This window comes from Monopterus albus, unplaced genomic scaffold, assembly GCF_001952655.1.
Source record: "Monopterus albus unplaced genomic scaffold, M_albus_1.0 scaffold34.1, whole genome shotgun sequence".
Taxonomy (NCBI): domain Eukaryota; kingdom Metazoa; phylum Chordata; class Actinopteri; order Synbranchiformes; family Synbranchidae; genus Monopterus; species Monopterus albus.
In genome coordinates, this window is record NW_018127914.1 from 411,127 (window position 1) to 424,776 (window position 13,650).

General features: G+C 40.7%; 2 protein-coding genes across 3 annotated transcripts in view; both read left to right on the forward strand.

Moving 5' to 3' along the window:
• The window catches only part of dtnbp1b (dystrobrevin binding protein 1b), a 555,482-nt gene that overhangs the window by 409,054 nt on the left and 132,778 nt on the right, over positions 1-13,650 (forward strand). The gene's annotated exons all lie outside the window — the stretch shown is intronic.
• Positions 1-13,650, forward strand: part of atxn1a (ataxin 1a) — an 82,701-nt gene that overhangs the window by 52,064 nt on the left and 16,987 nt on the right. Inside the window, exon 3 of one of the 2 annotated variants that reach the window (XM_020597550.1) lies at positions 3,222-3,329. The gene's annotated coding sequence lies outside the window, so the exon portion shown is untranslated. Of the gene's footprint in view, positions 1-3,221; positions 3,330-12,364; positions 12,735-13,650 lie in introns of those variants that run through there. The other variant, XM_020597551.1, reaches the window with a different exon arrangement.

Here is a 13,650-nt window from a genome sequence, read left to right on the forward strand (position 1 = left end):
GTTTACGCTGAACCATTGCCGACTAATTTAGCTTGTCTGGTTTCTGGATTGGACATGATAGATCGAGACAAAGTGCCTTTAGTTGTGCGCATGTAACATAGTATGTGAGTGTGTGTTGTGGAGTGGAATCAGGCTGAAAAGCATTTGTGTTGCATTTATCTCAGCACTGAGTATGTAAGGTCACATCTTGTTTTCTGTACATTTCCCACTGTAAACAATCAAATTGTTCCACAAAACAAGTATTAGTAGTCAATGTACATTTTAAACCTGAGTGCCTACAGTATTTCTGGTGTTGTCTTTACAGCATTGTAGCTTAAGGCCTGGTATTCTCAGTGAGGTGATAGTTAAACAAGTTCAGTGTTGTCTTCTTCTGTATGAAAACATTTTTCCTTGACTGTTTGGAGGTAACCGGGTAACCTTGTATTGTATTTGAGTCTGCAGTTTATTATATATAAAAGTTAATTTGTAGCTTAGATGAATCACTTGGTAGATGAGTCATGATGAGAAGTCAGGACCTGAAGCGTAGTTCATTTCCCCATTCAGATGATAAAAAACACCTTGAAAAAAGGTTTTTACAAAACACTTTTCAAAACTGCTTCAAATGCTTTAACAAACTCTAGTATGGCAGTATATTTGAACTTAGTATCTATAACGATAATACAGGTATTATTTTTTCTTTTAATGTTGGTAGACTTTTGGAACAAAACCTCCACATTGCTCTGCCCTGCTCGTCCTCCCTTCATGCTGACATTTTTCAGCTTTCCATACTTCCTGCTGTGCCTTTCTGACTGAGCCAGTGTTGTCCTCCCAATGAGTTTCTCTCTGCTCTTCTCTGCCACCATCTGTTTTACTTTCTGTCCCTCTTCCTCACTGTCTGCTCCGTTCTCTCCATCTGTCTTCCTTCTTGTCGCCTCTGGATCGCCTCTCTTCCTCTTTTAACATTTCTCACTCTGTTGCTGTGTCTTATTTCTCTCTTTTTGTCTCTTTTCTCATCACCAGCCCTCTTTCTCCCTTGACTGTTTAATACCATATAATAGATTCCTTAGCCAGTTGCCATCTGCTAATCCATGGCTTCAGTACACAGCTATTTTTCTCTGTCTCTCCCTTATATATACACATTACAAACATCTTTAGAGCACACAAACCCAACTGTTTTCTTTATGCAGCCAGTGTTATGTGTCTGCATGCATGCTTAACTTAAGCCTGGCACTATACTACATCCCACCATGAAAACCTATTTTCCCATGTCTGACACCAGACATTTACACTCTCATTCTTTCTCTGCCTCAATTTTCCATCAGTATGTCTCATTTACGCCACAGCTCTTAGTCTCCTGTAGAATAAAGTCATCATAACGTAAAAAGTGTGTCTGGAATGATGTATTTTACTGTTACTAACGTGGCACAAAACCAGCCACATACTGTAATTCCCCTTGTTGTTTTCTACAAGCTGCAATAAAACACTTTTGCGCAGCTAAATAGCCACACACGCTTGCACACAGTCTGTGAATTGTGACAAACGAGGGGTCCTGTGTTGTGGGTGGTGTTAGAAAAGTTGCTGTATGTAACACATTTGAAAAATGGGAAAACATTTTTTCATCTTTTGTCCAGAACCCTGCATGTTTCTAGTTTTGCAGACCAGCCCCACACCTGCTAAGCTAAGCATCAGAACCAACTCTTTACCTGCAATTGTCATGAATTCGTTTCTGGACTTGAACTGGCCTGACACTGACCAGTAGGCTAATCAGATATGTTCCAAACTGCTGAGGAACTAAAATAAAATAAAAATAGATAGTGTTTCTACTTGTTTCATCCTGCTCAGATCAACTCAGTGGTACAGACACACTCACACAACCTTACAATGTTACACACAGTGATGCCCGATGTCATTAATTATTTAAATCTTCTGACACACTACAGGGATTTAACTGTTGACTGAACTTGTCTTACTGTATGTCTGTGAAAGAGTCACCATAAACTATGTGTTTCAAAGAAGGGGAAGAGGAGCAGAGCCGTGACCTTCAGTACTATTTCACCTGTAACTGTACAGTTTGCAGAATTACAATTACTGGAGCTGATTCACTGTCTGTCAGATGTTCTGATTTGCCCTTCATCTCCCCACCTTTTTTGTGTCAGACATGTAAGAAGTGGGTCAGTAAGATGTTTGACGTCCCCACACTGCCACAAACACACCTTGACACAAACACGCTGCAGCTGAATAACAGCAGGGAACATCTCTCTCGAATGACTGTGACATCCTCATCTTTCCACCACAACCTGCCTAATTAGTCCCATAGTGTGTGCGCACTATCGGTGATCAGCCGCTCTTTTATGCCACTTTGTGGGTGTCTGCTTAAGTCATCTTGTTGCACATGTGATGTTTTTAAAGATGCACTGGAGTTTTGTTTGTAGTTTGCGACAGGTGTTTACAGTATAATGATGACCCATATTTGCGTTGCATTTTCAGACTAGTGCAAAGGACAGCGACAGAATGAAAAGATTCACTGAGTAAATATCTAAGAAGAGCAATGTTTAAAGGGCTTTAAGGTTTATAGTGTGAACACTGAACTAGAAAAATGGGCAGAAATATTTAAAATCCTGTGACAAATATATAAACAAGATTTTCATAAATGTTTGTCCTTGCATACTTCACCTGGGACCCATTTCATTTCATTTTTGACATGTGTAACAATAATAGATGTGTAAGGATTATGTGATATCTTCCTGTTCTAAATAACAAATCTTTTAATTTACTGTCTGTATAAACATTTTTCCGTAGAAATTACTTATACAATTGTTTATTTGTGTAGGAAGCCGCAGGTTTGCCTCTTTATGTCAGTGCGGTATGGTTTACTTACTCAAATGTACCATCATCATCGTCATCACTTTAATGCTTTTGTTCTGTTTTACTGTGAGAGCTGCACATGTCTTGCATGTTGCCTGTTTGACCTGCTATTCACTCTATTTGAAGCAAGATGTGACAATCCCATTTTGTAGTGTGCTTGTGGATCAAAGCCGGTTTGTGTTGCTTTGCTGTTAAACCTGTGATGCATCATCAGTTGTGTGTCCAAACCCTTCTGCTACACCATGAGCTTATGCTCACAATACTGTGCATACAGCGTATTCTGCCATAATTGTAGTGATTAGAATAGTTTTTTTCAAGGAAGATTAAAAAGTAATTTCCCTAGTTTGGTCTTAACTGTGGTTGTTTCCATCCACCAGGGAGTGCTGAGTGCCTGACTCGACACATTGTATTCTGTGATATTCTGGAACACCTCTCCATGGGCTGTACCTGCTAACAGACCGGGGGGTTTGGAGGAGTTGAAAGAGGTGAGAATATTCCTGTTCTTTCTGCAACATTTGAGTGTCCAAATCATGGTGTCCCTTTAAATACATGTAGTTGTTTTGTATTACACAAGCTGATTTTATGAGTAACTGCTGAACTATATATCATGTTTTAGCTGAGCTTGACGAGCTAGAAGACATTAGTTCACTGCTTACTACTAAATCATGACTGACAAACTGCTAATATGTTGTTCCAACATAAAGCTGAAAGTCTGACTGTCATGTTTCATTCTCGGAATTACTTGCTGCACATGCAGCTCTATTTTATGCTAATACTGATCCCCAGGAGAGAAATTCTCTTTTCACTTGCTCCCCCTCCACATTGAAGTGAGATTGCAGGGTCCGCTGCTGAATAGGACCTTTGGAGCTGCTGGCGCTTATCATGCTCCCAGACATTTTAGCCAAGCAAATGATTGAGGCTGGGAATTTCAACTTAGACTTTCTGTTTGATGGACAGTCCCTCTGCTCACTATAAGGCGCTTTGCCAGTGACTCTTTACAAATCATTATAAGCAAACATTTAAGCAAAGTTGTTCAAGTTCTCACCCCCACATTGCCTCTTTGGAGATAAGTGTTATTTTCCACTTGCCTTTTCCCCTCAGGGATAATCTGTGTGTCTGTTTACTGCTGTCGTGAACAATAAACAACTGACATGGGTGAGGTTAATAACAAACACTAAGCGACCTCCACCAGGACCTTGCACACAGAGTGGAAGATTGTTTGAATTTACTAGAGTGTCAGCATAGTAATTGACATGTTAATTCTCAAGGCAGCACTGATCTGTCCAGCTATGAGCTCATAATATGTATCACAAACTAATTAAAACATTTCATTATTGCACAATACAGGCATCAACTGTGCAGACATTAAAAAAGTAATGTGTTCTAAATAGCATCTTAAGCAATTGTCTGGCTTTCAAATTTTGCCCAATATGCTACATATCATTAAATCAATCAAGTCACAGATATTAAGGCTCTTTTGATGGATGGAATCAACTTTGTCATTTCAGATGTGGATTTTTGAGAAAGAGATAAGTCATTAATACTTAAACGCTGCTATTAACCAGTTTTTAAGGCACAATTTTTGGTGTATAACAACCTCATACATCCATATAATCAGTTGCAAATGAGCTCAAAGTGTTTCCCACAGTATGGCTGCACTTTTGGAAAGGGGGCCATGTTGCTCCCTGTTGTTCTGTTGCCTCAATATTTGGTGCCTCACAATGGGAGAAAGGAGTGCACTCTGGTCCCCATCTTTATCCACCAGGCTGTTGCTCTCTCACACAAACATGCTTGTTTAAGTGTACACACACATGCACTTGTACGTATGGTTCGCATTCACAGAGAGTGTTCTCATTTACCCCACAGAGAGCAGAGTTTGGACAGCGCTGCAGTTTCACAGTTGGAAACTGTATGTTTAATGCTATTCTCTGTTTTTCTTCCGCTTTGTTTTCCTCTCTCACTTGTTTTTTCAGTTTGACTCCTCTCAGTGACGCTTCATTAGCGTGATATTTTGATCAAAAACATGTTACCAAACCAGAAGTGAGACTTCAGGGTTTTTCAAATTAAATGTGCTTTATTGACATAACCATATACAAGATTGTTTAAGCATGGTTGCATAAGGTTTACAATGCAAGTATAATAATTCAGAAAGCATCCTTCTTCCTTTTGTTGGCCTTCTGTCTCTTTAACTGTGCTGACTGAAGTGTGAGGCTCTCCTTCCCTCCTTCACACTATATCATCTCCTTTCTTGTCAAAGCCAAAGAGTAGAAAGTGTGAGTGTTTGTGTGTATGTGGCTATGTGAGTGAGAGGTGGAGTAAAGCAGAGAGAGAGAGTGAGAGAGTCGGTGCTATTCTTGGCTGGTTGGGGAAGTCTTGGCTCCCTTGCGTATGGGAAAAGTGCTCTTGGCAAGTCTTGAACTGAGGCATTCCATTATGCTGTCCTCTTGAAACACACACACACACACACACAGAGGCAGTCACACAATCTTGTTTTTGTCAAATAGGAGGACAACACATTGGCTTACAATTATTCACTGAGGACTTAACCATAAATGCTACTGTATGTGCTAGACCTTACATTGCCCATAAGACAAAGACTTTACTCTTAAATGCAATGGTTCACCTTGTGTGAGCAGGACCCACAGCATGAGTAACAGAAATACACACACATACACACCAGAGGGATTAAAGCTCACATTTACAGACTGCCAAGGTTTCTGTGTTTTTTCCCAATTCTTCCTCATTCTTTCTGTTGATGTCTGTCCCTTACACATGCATAAACACACACCAACCTGTATGCACACAAACATCCACTTGCATTCACACACACAAACACACTGAGAGGAGAAAGACAGTCTCAGTCTCAAGTACAGTCTCAAAAGAGAGATGTCTAGTAGTACTCCATTATGCCCCAAGGCCTTAAACCAGAGTTTCACCGTCACTCAGTCAAAGGCACGTGCGTGTGCACATACACACACACATGCCCACACACACACAATGCATTCTGCACAGTACCCCTAAATCAATTGCCTAAAGAGTGAAAGGTTGTCTGCATGACTTCTCAGCCAATAGATCTCTTAAGTCCCTTTCTCAACATCCATTATTCTCTCTCTCTTTCAGTCTCTTTCTTTGTCCCTCTCACTGCAGTGACACTACAGGGTGACATCACTGTCTCTATCAATTTTCTTTCTGCTTCTCCTTCATTTATTTGCACCTTTATCCTCCATTCCCTCTCCTCCTGTCTTGTCCTTCTTGCCTCTCCTCTTGTCTCTCTTCCACCCTTCTGTTTTTCTCACTCACACTCCCCCCCATGTTCTCTACTAACACAAATCCTTATGTAACTGCTGTCAAACTGCAAAAGTGCACAATGTTACAGGTCTAGGCAAAATAATTGGGGTTTGGTGTTGAAACTGGGTCAGGGTCAAAGAGTTTTATGACTTGTGGGGATACAGACAGCCACTCTCAAGACAACTGTGTGTGTGTGTGTGTGTGTGTGTGTGTGTGTGTGTGTGTGTGTGTGTGTGTGTGTGTGTGTGTGAGAGAGAGAGAGAGAGAGAGAGAGAGTGCGCCAAAGGTTCTGAAACATGTTATTTATTACATTCCATAATGCAGCTGTTTGCGTGCCAGATAGGGTGTGCATGCCATTTAGCACACAAAGTCTCAAAGTTTTTTAAATTTGTACATCCACACATTCTCACACACAGATATAAAGCAGTTGCTGGTCTTTGCTTAGTTTGGAAAAGACCCACCCAGAGAAAGTCACCAAGATGGAATTTCCTTTCATCTGTGTTTGCGTGTACTGTCTGTGTGTGTGTGTGTGTGTGTGTGCGTGTGCGTGTGCTTGCATGCAAAAAACTACAGAAAATAGTGATGTTGAAAGATTTGTTGGAAAAGTGAGGCTTCTAGTCTTTCTCTCTTTGTAAAGTCTTAAACAATTTAAGTTGCAATACTGCAGATCCAACATGGATGTGAGTGAGTGTATACGTGAACAGTAGCCTCAATATTTAAACTGTTACTGTGAATGTTTAAGCTCCAACATAAGCTACAGCTCAGCCGATTAGATATAGAATTTTACAATTACAATAAAAAAATAATGAGAAATACGGGCGTTAGAGTCCAACTAATATTGGTAGTCCAATATTATCAGCTGATATTAAGTTATTCCACATACTGATTATTGGTTTGCTATGGTATGTACATTTTTTCATTGGTTGTTATGTATGCATTTATTAGAAACTGTCATTTACGAACTATCTAGAGAGGACGTAATTGCATAACATTGTTGTTTTGTTTTGTGTGTGTGTGTGTGTGTGTGTGTGTGTGTGTGTGTGTGTGTGTGTGTGTGTGTGTGTGTCCTTGTTCTTTGCACAAGCCTTGAGAAGTACATACTGTTTACTCTCTGGTCCCTATTATAGGTATTCATGAAGCAAAAACATGAAATTTCTGTGTTTTGGTTGCAGTATTTCCAGCTGATCATAGCAGGCAATATAAAACATTGTCCCTTGGTTTTTCAGCTGGCTGAAGTTATTTTACCTTTGTGGGAGCTTGACAGCTATCAACACAATTACGTGCATTTCCTTGTATATAGTAAGATAACCAGACATGTATATGGGTTTGTGTATTTTATCAGACTTTATTATTGTGCTTATCACACAGCTTGTGGCCTCAGGAGGAGACACACTGCTGGGCAGCAAGCACACACCTGTGGAGTGTGTTTGTGTTCCTGGCTGTGGAATTTGTCCATCTGTCTGCATGTCTGCGGTGTGTACTACATGTGTGTCCTGTTAAGTCTCAGAGGTACTGGATGTGCTTGCATAGAGCAGAGGGATTTGATGAATATGTGCGAGTCTGCATGCTCAACCTGGGATGCTGATTGTCTGACATTTTTGTCTGTCCGCTTTTGAAAAGGTGGAACACATTACTCACAGGCAAGGATGCATACTGAGTAGTCGCCCACCTCTCTTTCATCCATACAGTGCTTATTCATGCTGGTTAGCGTCACTCTTCCTGCAGAGGCCCATTACAGCGGGGCAGTTCCCCTTCAGCACACACAACTGTATGATTCTCTGTCCTAGATGTGGACATATGTAGGACAGAGAGTCAATGTAATGTCCCCTGAAGTGACGGAAACACTACATATGTGTTGTTTGCAGCCAGAGTCCTACGCCCCACACCTGTCAGTTTGTCCTCATCCTGACTTAGCTGAGAAATGATCACACTCAGGTTGTCTGAGTCTGTTCGCATGCCTGCATTTCTCACCAAATTCCGCCCACGTGGAAAGATCACAGGAGCACAAGGATGAGGTGTGAAAAGTATTTAGAGGAAATATAGAGTACTTGCTTTAAATTAGCATTACAAATATGCGAATAGTGAAGAAGAAAGTCTATTTAAAAGTAACTGACCTTGGCATGTTAAGGTCTTATGTTGTAGGAGCTAACAAAGGACTAATAGCTGTGTTGGTAGAACTAATCAATGGATCGTGTAATGATGAATAGAGTTTGAATTACTGTTACGTGTCCCTTTTCTTTCACTCCTCTTTTCTGCCTTTTTCTCTTCATTGATCTCTTTTACTTAATTTTTTTCTTCTCTGTCCAACTGCCTCCCCTGCCTCCTTTTCCTCTTACTCCCCTTAGTGCAGTTACACGCATCCTCTGAGCAGGATCATATGTTGTCTTTGATATAATATTTGGGTGTTTATGTCTATGTTTGCCCTTGAATGAATGTGTTGGAATTTTGCCTGCATATTTGTTGTTCTATTGTAAGTGAGTGTGTGTGTGTGTGTGTGTGTGTGTGTGTGTGTGTGTGTGTGTGTGTGTGTGTATAGAGGATTTGTGTGAAAATGAAAGAGAGAGAGAGTTCATGTTTGTGTATCTCTATGTGCACAGCGTATTTGCATATGTTTGCATTTGTGTATGTGTATGTGTATGTGTGTACTCAGTAGGATTATAGAGCAATAGAGGAGCTTAGCAGCGATTTGCCTGTCCATTCCAGTCCCTCCCTAATCCTGCACACACACACACACACATTCTTCTTTGTGTGTCTGTGACTAGCAGGAATCTAACAGTGTATTTGGATTACTAGGTTTGTGAATGGGATGTGGCTTGGGCTGAAGTAGCACACTGCACTGCCAGCAAGTTAACACAGCCTGGCAGAGGGTTTGTGAGAGAGAAGCACATGGAAAAAACATATTTGTACAGTGTAAAAATGGCCCCTGGTTCAGAGGGCACTGTTATCATGATTATTTAATGATTACAAATGACTATGAATGATAAATTATGAAGAGAACATGTACAGAATAATGATTAAGATGTTGTAATAAGGGCGTACCTTCATTAGAAAACCTTCCAGTGATCACATGTGTGTATGTGTGGCCATTAGATGGCTCTCTACCTGCTGTCTCACAGGCTCTTGCACACTCACAGGCACACACAGTCACACATAGAGACAGATGGAAAGACATGGATAAACAAGAGAGCTGAGACTTTCACTGACAGAGACGAAAGGGGAATAGATAGGCAAAGAAAGTGTAGGAAGGCGGGGGATGCCGTTGTCACAAAACCTCGGCATGTGTGAAATTTGTGTGGGCGACTGAGACAGCGTGAGTGTCTGTGTGAGTGTGTAAGAGGGAGAGAGAGACAGCAGAGAAGTCTGTGATATGTATATGGGTGTGTGTATATATAGAAGCTTTTCATCAGTTTCCTTAGTGACTGGCTGTGACTGAGACTGTTCTCCACTGTGCAGGAAGACAGAAGAAAGACGAGGAGAGTGAAACAGTGTTTGCCGTGGAAAATTTCAGTGCAGTTAACATTTCATTGATTTATTTAACCTGGCGAATACTGAGGAGAGAATTGCAATGAAGAATTAATTGCTTGTATCTTTCTAGATCCTGATCCTCTAAAGAATCTGATCTAATCCAGTTGGCAAGTCACTTCTGAAAAGTATGATCCCGAAAACTTTACAAAAGGAAAGAAATGTACATTTATTTCTGTTGTGTACGAGTCAGAGCCTTGTGCTTGCTACAAGTAAAATATATCGATATTATTTTATGAAAAACAGATTATACTCGGTATACAGTGTGGCTCCTAACACACCTCACAATTTTTCCATGTTGTTCTTGAGATCTAAATGTATAAAACAGCTAAGGGGCCTTAGCAATTTTATGTTACAAACATAAAATCAATTAGTCACAAAGAGAGGAAATTAAATTTGAGCGTGTGACAGGTTTATAAAAAGATGTAGGAACAATAAAACACAGATTTTTGCAGCGATTTATGATCAAATGGTCATACCTTAGACATTTAGTGATGGTCTCCAGTTGTTTAAAAGAAACAAGTTTCCTGGTTGGAATGGTTAGGGAAGATCTGAAGAAAAACAATACAATATGTATTTGACTCTGATGGAGAACAGAGTCTTGTGGGTTTTCAGATCTGATTGAAAGGTGTTGATGTGTGACGGGCTGTGTCGGACAGAAAATGTTTCAGATGACAGGTCAACTGACCACAGGAGGAGACGCTACAGAGAAAGAACTAAAAATCACTATTATAAAAGTTGAAATCTCTCAAAACCGATTCTGTTTGCTTATGTTTTTGTGCTCATTCTCCACCCCCACTCTCTAGCTCTCTCAGACTGCTTTCACTCGACTGTGGATTGTAAACAAACCCACACAAATGAATTATGATTAAATGCAGAGTGGCTGAAATTATCTGCCAAGGCAACAGACAAATTTTGCCGCGCTGTTGAGGTCACCTGACAAAACAGAAGGGCCTGTGAAAATAATATACAGCAGTCTCTGCTGATTTAGCTTTCTTTCTTCTGAATCTTGTGAATTGAGTCTCGTTGTCTGTATTGTCCTTGTGTTTCTGTCCCTCAAGCTCCTGGTATGTTCATTTAAGCTACATACTTTGTTTTTTTCATGTAGATACTTTTCTTTTATATCTCAGTAGTGATGATAAAACAATGCAGCAGTTATTTACTTGCTAAAACACAAGACAAACAAGTAAAAAAGATACAACCTTGATAATGTTATAACTTCCAAAAATGTATCTAAAACCTAGTTTATGTCAAAATAATGTTTCTAAATAAATGCATGCATTAATTTCAAATCAGGAAAGAAATTTTGAGATTTGAAAGTCCTTTTATTTCTGTACTGTATATCTTTAACATGAACAGCAACAACACCTACACAAAGTCAAACTGTAACTACAAAAAGAAAAGAAACACCATAGTACTATCACACTATTTCATTGCCAAATTATATTGAAAATCTATGCAAAAACATGATGGCTCTGAGTGCTTATGTCCAAATTAAAATGAAAAAGAAAACAAGGAACATGCAGATTGCTTACTCAGTCAAGCCTCTCCTCTTTACAAAATTAAAAGCAATCTTTGAAATGTCTCCTGTTTCGCAACAGTCCATGAATATTCCATGCTGAACTCAGGATTGATATCAAGCTGACAGGACGACCAACACAAAGAGGATATGTCTATAGAGCATGTTTAGAGCCATTAAATCTAGTGGGACAATGCTGTATGTGTGTGAGTGCTCACTTCTTCCCTGTGCGTGCTCCATCTCTTACCAGTGAGGAGCACATTTCATCTATATTTACTTGCAAATGGTCTTTTAACTAGGTCAGCTAACTAAGGGAAATAGACTGGTAAGCTGTCAGCAAAATAATCACTGATGACATCTAGTGGTTGAACAGAAAAAGTGTAGCCCTTCATCTGACACCTAGTGCATCAGCATAAAGAGAAAAACACTGTAGATAATGGCTGTAACCTTGTTTGTGACTGGCATTGATCTCATTGCGGTGTAATTCTTCTTCTTCTCAGATGTACTGTTTTGTACATGTGTATTAACTCAAGTGTATTTGTGGAAATGTGAGTGGAAGTAGTCAGACACTTAAAAATGAAATTAATTCATTATTAGGTTGGCAGAAAAGTAACAACAGTTTTAAACATTTCTTTATCTTTATCTTATTTTTCTATCATTTCAAATTGAATATGGAACATCTTAATAGGACTATGCAAAATTGTTATAAGGCGTTTTAAGCTATTGTTTGACATTTTATAGGTCGTAATTGGAAAAAAAAGAAAACAAAACTACAGATTAATATGCAGTAGTCATTAATATAGTTGCAGTCCTTTGTACGTGTGTGTCTATGTGCAGGAGTTTTCTGTATCACTCTTTCATGTACTCTCTCTAATCTCAGCTGCTCACTCTCTTCCTCCCTCCCCCCTCTTTATCTCTCCCACACTACCTCCTCTGCCCTTCTCAGTGTAACAAACTCCCACCCACCCTCTCCCTCTCTCTCTCTCTCTCTCTCTCTCTCTGCTTGTAATCTGTCTCTGGGCGTGCAGCCAGTTGGCGTGTACCTGATGAAGTTGGCCGAGCGAACTGTAGGAGGGGCTCTATGTGTGTTTGAGTGTGTGTGTTTAGTGTTTATGTGTGTGTAGGGGCAGTGTGAGAGCTCTGGCTCGCATTCAGCCCCTTGCATAATACACGCTGGAGCTCTGCATGCGGGACTCCCTCCCTGTGGGCGTGTGCAAGTGTGCACTACCAGTTGTGTGTGTGTGTGTGTGATCACCTGAGTGCTGAATGTCAGCGTTAGTGAGGTAGCTTCCTGCCTCGAAGATGTAGGAGAGGGCTTGTAGGCTGTGTGTGTGAGTGTGTATTTGTGTGTGTGTGTGTTTGTTTGGAGGGTGAGAAAGGCTGAGAGCAGTTTGTAGCACAAGTACGCTGAATCTGCTTGGGATTTTCCGCTCGAGGGAGACGGAGCGAGACTCAGGGTGCTTTACAAGGGACACGGCAGAACAAGAGGAGAGAGGAGTTAAGGGAGGAAAGGAAGGAGAGAGAGAGCATGCTGCGGAAGTGGGCTACTCCTGTTACCCTGGTAAGTACACTTCACACAGTTTTTCAGTCTCTGAATGAAGTGTGTGTGGGAGTGAGAGAGAGCATCAGCATGTGTGTGTGTGTGTGTGTGTGTGTGTGTGTGTGTGTCCTGAATGTTTGTCTTGTTGTATCACAGTATGTCATATGTAAGTGCGTATACTGCATCTGCCCTAGTTTTTCCTACAGTCGTCATTGCTTTCCCATTCGGCCATCATCCTGAAGTGTTTCCCCTCCCTTCTTCTCTTCTCTTCCTTTCTCTTCTCTTCTCTTCTCTTCCTCTCTCCCCTCTTCTTTTCTCTCCTCTTCTCCCCTCTCCTCTCCTCTGCTCTTCTCTTCTCTCCTCTCCCCTCATTCCTCTCTTTCAGCTGGCTCTTTTCTTTCCTAACTCTCTCTGTGTCTGTGTAGACCCCCCCCCACACACACACACACACATACACACACACATCCCAACCACTCTCCCAATCTCAGGGTTGTCGAGGGCTGAGAAAGTGCAAGTCATGCAAGTCTGCCTAAGTGTTTGTTTTCTGAAAGAGAGTCTCCCTTTTTCTCACAGTCATTTGTTTCTCTCCGTCTCTGTCTTTTTTGTTTATGTAACTCATAACCACGTTCTCTCTCTCTCCCCTTCTTTTTTGCACTCGCTTCTCTTTTTCACCCCTCCCTCGGTGTCTTCATCTCTCAATGGCAGAACGTCCATTCCACTCCTTCACAATCTCTTGCTGTTCCTATTTGCATGTGTGTTTGTTGTTGTTTGTGTGTAATCACTAGTGGGGAGTGAAGAGTCCTCTCAGAGTTCCCAGTCTGGCAAGGGTCTCTGTAATGTGCACACACATATGGAGACACATCCACAGTAATAAAAGAAATCACATAGACAAAAGGTTGCAGAGAGACATAGAGGAAGAAACAGAGAAGCAGACAGA